This window comes from Lampris incognitus, chromosome 10, assembly GCF_029633865.1.
Source record: "Lampris incognitus isolate fLamInc1 chromosome 10, fLamInc1.hap2, whole genome shotgun sequence".
NCBI classification, from domain to species: Eukaryota; Metazoa; Chordata; class Actinopteri; order Lampriformes; family Lampridae; genus Lampris; species Lampris incognitus.
Window position 1 is genome coordinate 55,166,996 of NC_079220.1, and position 15,607 is coordinate 55,182,602.

A 15,607-nucleotide genomic window follows, 5' to 3' on the forward strand; every position below is an offset into this window, starting at 1 on the left:
ATATATCATCATCATCATCATCATCATCTTGATATAATGGAAAATAACAATACTGACTCTGCTAACCTGACCTTCACAGGTAGGTCATTTCAGCACTTTGGGGCCCTGACTGAACAACTACCTTTACATTTTGGATTGACCAGAAGGGTTTCGTTTGAGAATCTCAGGCTGTACACCGGCTCACATGGAGTCTAAAGACCTGTAGCTTGGGGCCGAATCCAGCCGTCCCTCACACGTAATTGATAAATTTTAAAGTCAGCTGTAAAACTAACAGTTGCTCACATTTTTTATACTGCGAAAGACTTTCCACCAATTCCAGAGTATAAAGTCTTACATCAGGTCAAACGGGCCATGATAAGGGACATGGATGACAGTTTCCAGGTTTTCGTGGAAAAGGGGATGCTCTAATCATCTCTAAACACCAAGATTTCTAAAATGTGTGTGAACAGTAATAAATAATGGGCCAAGGTGATCAGGAAATGCATACTGACAGGGCATGCAATGGGCATTTCCAATTTATTTACAATAAACTGCAGATAACTGAGAGACTTACAATTTTACGGGTCCCGAAGACAGAGATGAATAGCATCAACTTTATGGAAATTATCAGGTCAGATTGTACAACTGTGCACCATCTGGACAACAGTGAAAACCAAGATTAGGTTTGTGTGTTATGTGCCAAAAAGGTAGCATATAAGCTGAAAAAGGAAAAAAGAAATGGACCTAACACAGCCCCCTGGGGTACACAGCCTCGACTCCACAAAGCTTCTTTGAGCAGAAAGACCTTCCAACACTCAACACTCGAGGTCGTAGCTTGAAGATGAGACTCAAACCAGTTTAGAGACTAAACAGAGATGATAAAATAGTTTTAAGGAGGTCAAGAGGGATAGCATGGTCGATACTATCAAACACAGCAGTGAGCTCTAGCAAAACTGAAACTGAGGCATGAAAGAAATGCATTACTTTCAGGAGGACTTTCTGTGCAGTGATGAGTTCTAACACCTGACTGAAACTTCTCAGTGACATTGGCCCGTAATTGCTCAAATTATTGTGTCTTAACAAATACGTCTTCAGGAGAAGTTAAACAAATGTATTTTTGAAACAGTCTGGGACAACATCTGTTGTTACGGCACTAATGATCTGTAAGATAGATGGAACAGACCACATCAAATACTTCTTTGAGGAACCTGACAGGAAGTATGTCTGGAGAGCAAGTGGATGGTTTCAAGGACACCTGAAGAGACTGGTTCAGACATACTAAGAGAAGTCACTTGGTCTCTAATGAAATGAATCATTTTGTGGGGAAATAATGTGATTTCTGATACTAGACACCTTGGCCAACTACTACTACTACTACTACTACTACTTTCGGCTGGTCCCGTTAGGGGGCGCCACAGCGGATCATCCGTTTCCATCTCTTCCTGTCTTCTGCATCTTCCTCTGTCACACCAGCCACCTGCATGTCCTCCCTCACCACTAGGGATGTAACGGTTACCGGTTTAATGATTAATTATCGTTAAAACCGTGTTTGATTACCGCGCTTTGAAAAACTCATGGTAAATACTGTCCAGCATGGTCTCTCAGACGCAGGCGCGCATGCGCAGCAGACAACGTGGGTTTGTTTTGCCTCAATGAAACATGGAAGACACAGGCAGTGATGGCGCTCGGGAGATTTTTTCGCCTACTAAGAGGACTAAGTCTGAAGCGTGGTCGCATTTGGGTTTTTGTAAGAGTGCTGAGGGAAAACTGATGGAAGATGGTTACCCTGTCTGCAGAACATGCAGAAAGAAAATCGCTGCGAAAGGGGGCAACACTTCTAATCTTCCGAGTCATCTCCGTGACCAGCATCCACAACTTTACAGCGAATGCAAGGTAAGTTAACTTTTAGCTGAATGCCTGATGTGGGGACGTCGAAATGGGGGAAAATGTCATGGTTTGCATGTCTAACTTGCTAATAGCTTGTCAGTAATGTCAACTTGAGCTTTCCTGTTACCAAACATTACTCTTTGTGAGGGCCGACGGTCCGTCCCACTGGCTAAAGTTAGCTACTCGTGCCACTGGCTAAAGTTAGCTACTCGTGCCACTGGCTAAAGTTAGCTACTCGTCCCACTGGCTAAAGTTAGCTACCCATCCCACTGGCTAAAGTTAGCTACTCGTGCCACTGGCTAAAGTTAGCTACTCGTGCCACTGGCTAATGTTAGCTACTCGTCCCACTGGCTAAAGTTTGCTACCCGTCCCACTGGCTAAAGTTAGCTACTCGTCCCACTGGCTAAAGTTAGCTACTCGTGCCCACTGGCTAATGTTAGCTACTCGTCCCACTGACTAAAGTTAGCTACTCGTGCCACTGGCTAAAGTTAGCTACTCGTGCCACTGGCAAAAGTTAGCTACTCGTGCCACTGGCTAAAGTTAGCTACTCGTGCCACTGGCTAATGTTAGCTACTCGTGCCACTGGCTAAAGTTAGCTACTCGTGCCACTGGCTAAAGTTAGCTACTCGTGCCACTGGCTAATGTTAGCTACTCGTCCTACTGGCTAAAGTTAGCTACCCGTCCCACTGGCTAAGGTTAGCTACCCGTGCCACTGGCTAAAGTTAGCTACTCGTGCCACTGGCTAAAGTTAGCTACCCGTGCCACTGGCTAAAGTTAGCTACCCGTGCCACTGGCTAAAGTTAGCTACTCGTGCCACTGGCTAATGTTAGCTACTCGTGCCACTGGCTAAAGTTAGCTACTCGTGCCACTGGCTAAAGTTAGGTACTCGTCCCACTGGCTAAAGTTAGCTACTCGTGCCACTGGCTAAAGTTAGCTACCCATCCCACTGGCTAAGGTTAGTTACCGGTGCCACTGGCTAAGGTTAGCTACTCGTGCCACTGGCTAAAGTTAGCTACTCGTGCCACTGGCTAAATCTAGCTACTCGTCCCACTGGCTAAAGGTAGCTACTCGTGCCACTGGCTAAAGTTAGCTACCCGTGCCACTGGCTAATGTTAGCTACTCGTGCCACTAGCTAAAGTTAGCTACCCGTGCCACTGGCTAAAGTTAGCTACTCGTGCCACTGGCTAAAGTTAGCTACTCGTGCCACTGGCTAATGTTAGCTACTCGTCCCACTGGCTAAAGTTAGCTACCCGTCCCACTGGCTAAAGTTAGCTACCCGTCCCACTGGCTAAAGTTAGCTACTCGTGCCACTGGCTAAAGTTAGCTACTCATGCCACTGGCTAAAGTTAGCTACTCGTGCCACTGGATAAAGTTAGCTATTCGTCCCACTGGCTGAAGTTAGCTACTCGTGCCACTGGCTAAAGTTAGCTACTCGTGCCACTGGCTAAAGTTAGTTACTCGTGCCACTGGCTAAAGTTAGCTACCCGTCCCACTGGCTAAAGTTAGCTACTCGTGCCACTGGCTGAAGTTAGCTACTCGTCCCACTGGCTAAAGTTAGCTACTCGTGCCACTGGCAAAAGTTAGCTACTCGTGCCACTGGCTAAAGTTAACTACTCGTCCCACTGGCTAAAGTTAGCTACTCGTGCCACTGGCTAAAGTTAGCTACTCGTGCCACTGGCAAAAGTTAGCTACTCGTGCCGCTGGCTAATGTTAGCTACTCGTCCCACTGGCTAAAGTTAGCTACTCGTGCCAAAGGCTAAAGTTAGCTACTCGTGCCACTGGCTAAAGGTAGCTACTCGTGCCACTGGCTAAAGTTAGCTACTCGTGCCACAGGCTAAAGTTAGCTACTCGTGCCACTGGCTAAAGTTAGCTACTCGTGCGTAGTACGTTCTTAAGGAAAAGCAAGGAAAAACCCTCCACAGGACTCCGGTGTAAAAAGATAACAAAACGAAGATTTATTCCGGTTCCACAGCGAAATCTTCATACAGGAGTAATCAAATAATAATTTCCTGAACTATAACTAAGGCTGGCTATTACTGCCACGTTATTACTACAGATACGGTAAGAAAACTGTATAGCTTCAGTCTCCAAAATCACCGCCGACTCCAACACTCACAAATCTAGACGCTTCCTGGTTCACGTACACAGACATGTGCGTTCTTCTTAAAGTGACAGTACCCTAATGTTCAACATGAGCACTGAGCTAAATAAAACTGTTTCGTACGCTTATCTATACCAAAACAGCATTCCTAATGCAGATTATATCCAAAGCTTGTTAAAATGTGAAGAAATGTCTTTTTGGTTGCTGTTTTCTTATTTGCAATGTGCAAAAGTGCAGTTACCTCTCATGGCCACATGGTGACATCATTAATGCACATTTGTATGGTTTTTTTCATGTTTACATAAGGAATGTTATTATTTTATTTATTTTTATTATTTTAATGTTTATGCAAACAAAAAGTGCATAGTGCTGCTAATTTTATTTGTGGTTTTCAAAATAAAACTTGGTGAAATGATTTCCTGTGTGTGTATCAGCACTTTTTGAACATTTTCAGCACATTTTAACAATACCGCGATAATACTGATAACCGTGATAACTTTGGTCACTATAATCACGATATGGAATTTTCATACCGTTACATCTCTACTCACCACATACATAAACCTCCTCTTTGGCCTTCCTCTTCTCCTCTTCCCTGGCAGCTCCATACTCAGCATCCTTCTCTCAATATACCCAGCATCTCTCCTCCACACATGTCCACACCATCTCAATCTTGCTTTGTCTCCAAACCGTCCAACCTGAGCTGTCCCTCTAATATACTCGTTCCTAATCCTATCCTTCTTCATCAATCCCAATGAAAATCTTGGCATCTTCAACTCTGCCACCTCCACCTCTACCGTATGGTCTGGAGACAGTGGACAAGACACTTGGGCAATAAGGAAGTGTAAAAATGTCTTGCTGCATGCTCAATAACCCAGGTAAGGAAACCACAGAAAGTTGAATCAGTTCATCTGGACATGACACTTATTGAGAGGAACGTTGTGTGAGAAACAAAGTGTGGGACATGACGTGTAAAAATGTGTTTAGAAATCTCGTGTTGAGAGTGTTCAGTGTTAACATAGCAGAAATACAGCTAAGCTATCAGTCTAAAATTAAAACAATCCCGCTGCTGCCAAAATGAGGTTATCATAAAAATATCAAAAATGATAGCTCGTCTCCCCGACTGCCTCCGACCAGGTCGCGTCTGGAGTTGGCTGACCCGTTCTTCTCTTGTCACTCGACGGCAAGTTTTCAGAAATCATTTTCAGAATGGGAAAACCCCTAGCAAGTTGGAAAGAGGATATAAACACCTTGTACCAGGTGCACCTCCCGAGTGTCGCTGTCATGAAAACGTCATATGTTGAGGCGTCAGCAGGTTGGCGTCCAGAGATTATATGATTCCAGGATGAGCATGCGAGGAATACAGATGTTATTGAGCTAGATAATATGGCAAGAAACTCTGATGTGGTGACACTGCAATGTTTCAGCTCCATCTGCAGAGACCATGAGTTACTTTTAGACTCTGAACTCCCCGCAGGGTGTTTCCAAAGCTTCCTTGCCAGCAGCAAACATCAGATTTCCATATAACCCTTTGTGCAAAACAATTCGGGTTGTCGTCAACGGCGATCTTCAATACACAAATTATAACCCAGGGGCCTTGAAATACTTACAACAACACAGCATCACTTGAAAGCAGTTCCAAGTCATGACAAACATCAGGAATACATACATACATACATATTATATATATACACTACCGTTCAAAAGTTTAGGATCACATTGAAATGTCCATATTTTTGAAGGAAAAGCACTGTACTTTTCAATGAAGATAACTTTAAACTAGTCTTAACTTTAAAGAAATACACTCTATACATTGCTAATGTGGTAAATGACTATTCTAGCTGCAAATGTCTGGTTTTTGGTGCAATATCTACATAGGTGTATAGAGGCCCATTTCAAGCAACTATCACTCCAGTATTCTAACGGTACAATGTGTTTGCTCATTGGCTCAGAAGGCTAATTGATGATTAGAAAACCCTTGTGCAATCATGTTCACACATCCGAAAACAGTTTAGCTCGTTACAGAAGCTACAAAACTGACCTTCCTTTGAGCAGATTGAGTTTCTGGAGCATCACATTTGTGGGGTCAATTAAACGCTCAAAATGGCCAGAAAAAGAGAACTTTCATCTGAAACTCGACAGTCTATTCTTGTTCTTAGAAATGAAGGCTATTCCATGCGAGAAATTGGTAAGAAATTGAAGATTTCCTACACCGGTGTGTACTACTCCCTTCAGAGGACAGCACAAACAGGCTCTAACCGGAGCAGAAAAAGAAGTGGGAGGCCGCGTTGCACAACTGAGCAAGAAGATAAGTACATTAGAGTCTCTAGTTTGAGAAACAGACGCCTCACAGGTCCCCAACTGGCATCTTCATTAAATAGTACCCGCAAAACACCAGTGTCAACATCTACAGTGAAGAGGCGGCTGCGGGATTCTGGGCTTCAGGGCAGAGTGGCAAAGAAAAAGCCATATCTGAGACTGACCAATAAAAGAAAAAGATTAAGATGGGCAAAAGAACACAGACATTGGACAGAGGAAGACTGGAAAAAAGTGTTGTGGACGGATGAATCCAAGTTTGAGGTGTTTGGATCACAAAGAAGAACGTTTGTGAGACGCAGAACAAATGAAAAGATGCTGGAAGAATGCCTGACGCCATCTGTTAAGCATGGTGGAGGTAATGTGATGGTCTGGGGTTGCTTTGGTGCTGGTAAGGTGGGAGATTTGTACAGGGTAAAAGGGATTCTGAATAAGGAAGGCTATCACTCCATTTTGCAACGCCATGCCATACCCAGTGGACAGCGCTCGATTGGAGCCAATTTCATCCTACAACAGGACAATGACCCTAAACACACCTCCAAATTGTGCAAGAACTATTTAGAGCAGAAGCAGGCAGCTGGTATTCTATCGGTAATGGAGTGGCCAGCGCAGTCACCAGATCTGAACCCCATTGAGCTGTTGTGGGAGCAGCTTGACCGTATGGTACGCAAGAAGTGCCCATCCAACCAATCCAACTTGTGGGAGCTGCTTCTGGAAGCGTGGGGTGCAATTTCTCCAGATTACCTCAACAAATTAACAGCTAGAATGCCAAAGGTCTGCAATGCTGTAATTGCTGCAAATGGAGGATTCTTTGACGAAAGCAAAGTTTGATGTAAAAAAAATCTTATTTCAAATACAAATCATTATTTCTAACCTTGTCAATGTCTTGACTCTATTTTCTATTCATTTCACAACATATGGTGGTGAATAAGTGTGACTTTTCATGGAAAACACAAAATTGTTTGGGTGATCCCAAACTTTTGAACGGTAGTGTATGTGTGTGTGTGTGTGTGTGTGTGTGTGTGTATATATATATTATATATATATAGTATTTTGTATTTTGGAGATTGATTGTTTTCCAGTCATTTAACATCAAGGTGGTTTCATTTGCATGATTACCCTGCAGGTGGGGCAGGCCAACACTTAGAAAGAAGAAAGCTGCTTTATTTTGTCACTGTAGTCCATCCATCCATCCATCCATCCATCCATCCATCCATCCATCCATCCACCCACTATCCGAACTGCTTATCCTGCTCTCAGGGTTGCTGGGATGCTGGAGCCTATCCCAGCAGTTATTGGGCGGCAGGCGGGGAGACACCCTGGACAGGCCGCCAGACCATCACACAGGGCCGACACACACACACACACACACACACACACACACACACACACACACACACACACACACACACACACACACTCATACCTAGGGGCAATTTAGTACGGCCGAGTCACCTGATCTACATGTCTTCGGACTGTGGGAGGAAACCGGAGCCCCCGGAGGAAACCCATGCAGGCACGGGCAGAACATGCAAACTCCACACAGAGGACGACCCGAGATGACCCCCAAGGTTGGACGACCCCCAAGGTCGGACTACCCCGGGGCTCGAACCCAGGACCTTCTTGCTGTGTGGCAACCGCGCTAACCACTGTGCCATCATGCCGTCCATCATTGTATTGTATAGGAGCAGTGGGCAGCTGCAGCACCCGGGGACCAACTCCAGTTCTTCTTTCCATTGCCTTGCTCAGGGGCACAGGCAGGAGTATTAACCCTAACATGCATGTCTTTTTGATGGTGGGAGGAAACCCATGTGGACATGGGGAGAACATGCAAACTCCACACAGAAAGGACCTAGGACGGCCCTGGGGTTCGAACCCAGGACCTTCTTGCTGCGATGCTACAGTGCTGTGCAGTACGTCCCATGTAAACCCCCCCAAATACTTTTAATTTCACCTAAATGGGAAGAAAAGAAACCCAGCACTTAAACCGATGATAACTACACTCCCCGACAGCTAATGCAATCTTCTTGCTAAAGCGTTCAAAAGCTGACAAGGCGAAGCACCACACACACACACATATACACACACACACACACACACACACACACACACACTCTTCTACGTCCTGATGGCTGCATGTTAGATGTCGGCAGGTGATGGCTCCACATGGCGGCATGGGCATTACAACATGGCAACCTGCCGGCTGGACTGTTTGTTTTCTGTCGCTGACAAGTCACCACGAGCTGCATATGGACTCGCATTAGCAACGAGGAGAGAACGCGGTGTCCTTAACAGCGCTGTGCAAGAAGAACGAGCTCTTTTAGCCAAAAAGAAATCTGCCCTTGGAACAGGAGGCAAAGCTAAAGACGCGTTTGAAGAAGATGACCTGACATGACCAAACACTTGAGAGGCATGAAAGCTCCCTGTGGCTCTCTAGTGGTTAGTCACGGCAGGGTGCTGTGATAAAATGCGGCCACTTGCACATTAATGAGTGACAAGAGAAGCAAACTGAGATGCAGATATTTGCTCGTGCTTTGTGACACCAGAGGACTCAACACTCACACAATGACACATCGGTGGCTACGCCACACAACAATGGTCGATACCCCCCCCCCCCTTGATAGTAAAATTGCTGTGGCCCGGACCCGTTCCACACCCGACACATTCATCCAGCCCACATACTGTGTGGAATGATGGCACTTGGGCGGTCTGCTCCTGTTTGCCAGATCTGGGCCAGAACCAAGACATGACAATGCCACATGTGCTACATATTTGCCAAAGGTGGCCCATATTTGTTTCGTGATATTTGGGCCATATTCACCGTTTACCACACGGGCCACTTCAGGGTCACATTAAGATTACATGTTGCCGAGAGCACAGCATCTTTGCCAAAAAAGGCCCACATTTGATTTGCCATATTTAGGCCATATTTGCGATTATACACGTAGGCCACTTCAGGCTCACATCCATTGTGTCAGGGCCAGAAGAAGGCCACCAGTGCCGCATCATTGCCTGAAGTGGCCCACATCCGGATGCTATCTGGGCCTGATGCATACATTCTTGACTGTGATGAGAAAAAAGATGGCGGCGCGAATTCACATTTGCGGCAGCCTCACCCAGCACTGTCCATGCAGTGTCTTTGTCCACGGCTGCGTCTAAGTTGTGTCTTCGTTTGATGGCTGCGAGAGCTGCCGCTGGTTCGGCTGGGAGAGCTTGGTCTGTCACATCCTGTGGACCCAGGCCCTGCCCAGAGCTGCGCCCGAAGAGGAAACACTGAGGCCGGTCTGACAGGATGCGGAAGCGGGGCAGGCTAAGCTAAATGCTAGCCCATGCAGACCGGCAGTTCCGACAGTCATCCTGGCTGGCGTTCGGTTTCTTGGACAGGGATTTTTTTGTTTAGTTTGGATATATGTGTTCTTGTAGATCTTGGATATGTATTTTTGTCTTTGTGTTGCACTGCTGTGGGCTGGGGGAAACGGTATCCAACAAATAAAGTGTTCCTGATGCCTGCAAAAACTCTGCAGAGGGAACCTTCTCAGGACAAAACTGGAAGAAACCTCAAGAAGAGGGTTTTTCTTCTAGTCCACTGTGGATGCTGTCATGCCTCGAGTCCCAGCCAGCCCCACAGCCAAGGCCTTCACCAAGCTCAACACATGGGATCGTGTCCTTTGACCCCCCTCAGAAGTTTCCTCCCGGTGCACCAATGCTTTCTGCGGGTTGGACACGGTGGGAGCCAAGTGGCTCGGCGTTCTTGTTCGGAAGGCTTTCCAGATTGCCCCCGTTCGATGCCGTGCTCGACATCAAAGGGATCGGCACGCTTTTGAACAAAACCAATCACCTGCTTTCTGCGGAAGGTAGCGACCCTGCACCCATCGTGAAATAATAACCAAACCTCCGCCTGCGTGTGTCACCCGGTCCGCTGTGTGATGTGGGTGAAACTCACTACCGCCGCCGTATGTGCATCTGTAGGCTGCCAGCTCTCTTCTGAAAGCTGGTCCTGAGCCAGCGGTGTGTCTGTTTCACCACCTCCGACTGTTTTATCTTCATATTTTGTATGGAGTGTGTGTGTGTGGTGGTGGTGGTGGTGGTGGGGGGGGGGGAGTTCTTAAGAGTTATAATGAATAGCAGACCTTATCAGATGGATTGATTCCTGAACACTTTCCAGCCAAAAGACAAATCTTTCAAGAAAAAAATTTATAAGCAAATGCAATATCTGAAAAACCAGACAGAGCTAAAAAAACAAAATTCAGTCTGTTCGAGTCTAGTTGTCCCTCTTGTCTAGTGCTGTGTGTCTCCATGTTGGTCACGTGTATGGCTCTACATACACATAAAAAAAGTGTAGATAAATTATTATGGGACTGGCGTATTGTGCCCCACAACCCCGAAGCAGGTATAGAGATAATGGGTGGATGGACAATGATGTGGACATGTCTGATAATACCTTCCCCATTTCTATTCTGTGAGTGCTCGTGGATGTGTGTACCTCTCTCTGTGTGTGTGTGTGTGTGTGAGAGTGAGGGTGATAATAAGGAATGTGACTGAAATTCTGAACAAAGCTGCTCTCTTACCCACAGGGCTCCTGGTCACTAGCAGGATATTGAACAGACAGGCCTGCAGCGGGTGGGGGGGCTGGAGGCTCGGGGTGTGTGTCAGGCTCTCTGCTTGTGTGTCAGTGTATGACTCACTGCATGACTGACCGCTTCATATGGTGTGACCGTTACTCCAAAATGTGAGCCTGCTCCGAGCAGCCGACAACCTCCGCGAAACCGCCGCATTCACACTCAACAGGTGCAACTTGTGACTTCGCACCGCAGAGCAGAGGGCGAGATGCAGCAGGCGTGATTTGGCGCTGAGCGACATGCTGTTGTTGTTTTTTTTAGCCACAGTAACTCTAGTTGGCCAGTTGGCCGAAATGTAAAGCGGCACCAGATAGCAAAATTGCTGTGGCCCAGACCCGTCCCACACACGACACATTTATCCGGTCCACATACCGCGTGGAATGACGGCACTTGGGCGGTCCGCTCCTGTTTGCCAGATCAGCAGCACACACCGACTCACTATAACTCGCCAACGCAGTAACAGAGGCGGCCCAAGATGGCGGAACGCACTAATCGGTCACCGGATTCCTCTGTATCATCACCTCACTGATCAGAAGACTCCCCTTCCCAGACAGCAAAGAATCTTTGGCCCAAATATGGCCCACATCTGCGGTTCTCTTACAGCCCACATCTGTCTTGAATGACGGCGTGGACTCAGGGAGAGTGTGGCTGCCTCAACTCAGCCACACTTGGGCCACATCTGGCCCACATAGTATGTGCTGTAACCCAAGTCAAGCCCGGTTCATTACATTTGGGCCATGTCTAGCCCACACAACACTTGCCGTAACCCAAGTCAGGCCCGGCTTATGACATTTGAGCCACGTCTGGCACACACAACAGTTGCCAGTGCCGTAACTGAGCCGTAAGTACCAAATGTATCCCAGATTAGGCCCAAATGTGTCTGCTATCTGGGTTGCTTGGGCCTCCCTTTAGAATGTCCCCTTTTTCCCCAACACTAGTGGGAAACCTTGGTGGCGGGCACTTGAGGTTGCGGATATCATAAGACATCATGAGAGTAAGTGATGGTCCAGTTCATTAGTGAGTCTGTGTACTTTGTAAACTGTATTGACCGGTTCAGCCACCAGACAGAAAAATCCCAGAAACCTCTACCGCGCCAAGATATACGATAGCACTCAAATACTTTTATTTATTTTTTTGGTGGGAGGGTTCCCCCTTTTTCTCCCTAATTGTATCTGGCCAATTATCCCACTATTCCAGGCCGTCCCCGTCTCTGCTCCACCCCCTCTGCCGATCCGGGGAGGGCTGCAGACTACCACATGCCTCCTCCCATACATGTGGAGTCGCCAGCCGCTTCTTTTCACCTGACAGTGAGGAGTTTCACCAGGGGGACGTAGCGCGTGGGAGGATCACGCTATTCCCCTCAGTTTCCCCCTCCCCCCGGAACAGGCACCCCGACCTACCAGAGGAGGCGCTAGCGCAACGACCAGGGAGATATACCCTCATCCGGCTTCTCACCCGCAGAAACGGCCAACTGTGTCTACAGGGACGCCCGACCAAGCCGGGGGTAACACGGGGATTTGAACCGGCGATCCCTGTGTTGGTAGGCTACGCTACCCGGACGCCCGGCACTCAAATACTTTTATGTAACACTTGCTCCAATTACATGATAATTTTCTTATATACTCAACTCCGTACTTGCTCCACAGCCGTAGTTTGGTTTCTCATTCTTGTTTCCATTTCTGTGGATGTGTTTCTGCCTTTACCTGGCATCCTATCGCTGCAGTCACACTCACTCCAGAATCTGTCTGACTAAAAGACCGATTTAAGAGAAATTTACTTTGGTGAGTTGCTCACATTAGCACCAGGCACACAACAAGACACCATGACGTAGACAGCCTGCAAGTCTGTGAGTCACATAGCCGAGGGAAGTAAAGCAATTCAGGAAACAATTCAGAAAATAGCAGAGAGGCTCCAATAAAAAGACTTCCATATTATCTCAAACAGCTCCGATTTTCCAAAATGCCCTCATCTTCAGTTCTTAAGTGTGTAATTCTCCATCTCACCACCTTACCCCCAGTTCTCATCTACCACTTGTTTGTCGTTTGGTTTTAATGCGACCGAGGTCCGTGTGATCTATGTGAGCGCCTCGCCAAGTTGAATTACTTGCCTGTAATGTAACCCATCCCCCAGACAGCATCCACATGTGGGCCACTTCAGGCAATGATGCAGCACTGGTGGTCTTCTTCTGGCCCTGACACAATGGATGTGAGCCTGAAGTGGCCCACATGTATAACAGCAAATATGGCCCAAATATGCCAAATAAAATGTGGGCCTTTTTTGGCAAAGATGGGGTGCTCTCAGCAACATGTGATCTGGATGTGACCCTGAAGTGGCCCGTGTGGTAAATGGTGAATATGGCGCAAATATCACAAAACCAATATGGGCCACCTTTGGCAAATATGTGGCACATGCGGCATTGCTATGGCTTGGTTCTGGCCCAGATCTGGCAAACAGGAGCGGACTGTCCAAGTGCCATCATTCCACGTGGTATGTGGGCCGGATGAAAGAAAGATGAAAGTCTGGTGTGGGACGGGTCCGGGCCACAGCAGTTTTGCTATCTGGGCTGTCTCTGGCTCTGATTCTGATTCTGAACATTCCTCTCTGGGCCTTCCTGGATACTTCTGACGGACCGAGGGACGAATGAAAGATTCTGGTTTGTGTCATGTGGCCAGTGTAGAACCTCTCCCCGCTGGCACAAAGGCTAATGGAGATGGCAGCCTCTGCACGGAGGATGAGCCTCCAGTCCCCGCTGACTTCTTAACCCTGACTAAAATCGCTTGAAAAAGTAAAGTTGCTTCACCCCGTCACTCACCACTCCAAACATGAAAGGGAAATAACTTTAGCCCCGTGACTTTGAAGTGAAAGTTGTCATCTCTGCTCGGTCTTTTGTGCTGTCTTCCACCCTCCTCACCTCAGTCGACTCCTCATCCCCCCGCTCACCGGGGCGGGGGACGGGAGGGGGAGAGGGAGGATGGCGGAGGTGGGGGAGTTGAAAAGGGTTGTCATGGTAACGGTGTATCCCTTCCCCTTGAGGAGCTGTCATACGAGACCCGACCTTCTAAAAGTGACTCTAACGGCTGTTCTCTGTAAACCCTGGCAACGTGTGCCCCATTGCATGCTGGATGACATTCAGCACTAAGACTCAAAGAACCGATAGCAGATGTTGGCTGTGATGAGCGGTGTGTACTGCAGCAAACCTGATGGAAAACATACGAGTGCAATATACCACTGTCATGTGGACCTTTAAGGAAACGTCTTTGAGTCATAAAGGCCATTAAGATACTTGGAAAAACCTCTGGGAAAGCTGTGCTGAACCAAGACCTGGTCCACGGTCCTCTGACAGGCTACTGCTCCCTGGCCACATCATGACAAATCACATCTCAGACAGCAATATTGCTGTGGGCCGGACCCGTCCCACACCCGTCAATTCATCTGGTCCACATACTGCGTGGAACGATGGCACTTGGGCGGTCCGCTCCTGTTTGCCAGATCTGAGCCGGAACCAAGCCATAGCAATGCCGCATGTGCCACATATTTGCCAAAGGTGGCCCATATTTGTTTTGTGATATTTGGGCCATATTCACCATTTACCACACGGGCCACTTCAGGGTCACATCCAGATCACATGTTGCCCAGAGCACCGCATCTTTGCCAAAAAAGGCCCACATGTGATTTGGCGTGAGTGGGCCATATTTACTATTATACATGTGGGCCACTTCAGGCTCACATCCGTTCTGTCAGGGCCAGAAGAAGACCACCAGTGCTGCATCATTGCCTGAAGTGGCCCACATCGGGATGCTATCTGAGATAGGAAGCCCTAAACAAAGCCTTTCGTGATTCTCCTGTGTCTCTCAGCGTGACTATAACTCTGAGATACGCCACCGACCAGCGTTTATAAGGCAGATCTACACATGCAACACGTACAGCGGCGTGTATAACGGAGGGATGACCGCTCTGCGTCGTGCTGCGGAGAGATCTTGTGTTTCCACAATACTTTTCTTTCAGCAGCTCATCTTAAAATACGATTTCATGCAAGAGGCCTACCGGCTGCCGACCTCTCGCCCCCCCTGTCGATTCCTTCTGTTTTGACATTAAAAAAAAAGTTGCCTTTATCTAACTAATACATCTTTTTACACCGTTTTAATAAAGTACACCATAACCTTCTGGCCCACCAGTGTTTCTGCCAGAGAAGATGGCAACACACCCGTGCTTGGTCTCCAGCTTTTTCAAACAACCCCGGAAAAATGAATTGCAAATAGATGTTGCGACGTGCACTACAAACGAGGTCGAGCACCACTCAAACATCAGAAACAGGTTCTCCGTTAAGTTTCACTCCCGGTGAACCACGTCGTCATAGCGACAAACTGTTGCATCTTCATTTGAAATATAAAAATGGATTGAAAAAAAAAGGGAAATGAAGGTTTTTTTGCCCCCCCCCCCCCTCCCTCCTGTTCTCCCTAATTGTATCTGGCCAACTACCCCACCGGTTGCTGCTCCACCCCCTCTGCCGATCCGGGGGAGGGCTGCAGACTACCACACGCCTCCTCCCATACATGTGGCGTTGCCAGCCGCCTCTTTTCACCTGACAGCGAGGAGTTTCACCAGGGGGACGTAGCGCGTGAGAGGGTCACGCTATCCCCCCAGTTCCCCCTCCCCCCCAAACAGGCACCCGACCGACCAGAGGGGGCGCTAGTGCAGCGACCAC